Below are 731 nucleotides of genomic sequence, written 5' to 3' on the forward strand. Positions count from 1 at the left end.
TTTTTCTGAATGATTAAATATGAGCCGTTCTTAGGGTGAACGCCTGGGACACCTGCTGCATTGTACCCTGATAGATTTGTAATGTTTATCTAATAGTCCTGTGCGAGGACTCGGGCCGTGAGAACGACTGGGTAATTCAACTTAGCGTTACAGCGCATGCGCGTAATACCGAGAAATACGGTCCACATGAATTTACTGCCCGCATCTGAAATAATGTTCCATTGTGAGTCATTTCAGCTCGGTAAACCTGCACGTGAGTGGAAATGGTTTTACAACCATTTTGAACTGAGTCGGTTTGTTATTTTAAACTCTTGTCAACAAGAAAAACGAATAAAACCATTCAGCGAATGGTCATGTGTTAGAATAACTTGTTTACACTGAGTAAAGGCAAGCAATGTGAAGTGCATGAGTGGTCATGTCACAGTGCGGTGCATTAGAGCAGCTTCCTGTGAACACATGGGCTGTGTGTCAATACCTTGTGAGCGGTCTACCTAGACAGCATTTCAAGACATCACGGTTCCATGTTAGGTTTTTTTTTTGCCACCATATGCGTTCTAAGTCCTATCACCCTAAATGCCATCTGATTTCTGCCGCCTTTTAACCCCCCGGCGTGCACTTATGATACTCAGAAATGCCTTGAAATTAGGGAGCTCGCTAGGTTTTGACACACAGCCATGCACTGATACGGTTTCTGAGAACTGACGAGCACTTCCCAAGAACTGAAGAACCGA

The sequence above is a fragment of the Sinocyclocheilus grahami genome, unplaced genomic scaffold (genome assembly GCF_001515645.1).
Source record: "Sinocyclocheilus grahami isolate Dianchi unplaced genomic scaffold, SAMN03320097.WGS_v1.1 scaffold9438.1, whole genome shotgun sequence".
NCBI classification, from domain to species: domain Eukaryota; kingdom Metazoa; phylum Chordata; class Actinopteri; order Cypriniformes; family Cyprinidae; genus Sinocyclocheilus; species Sinocyclocheilus grahami.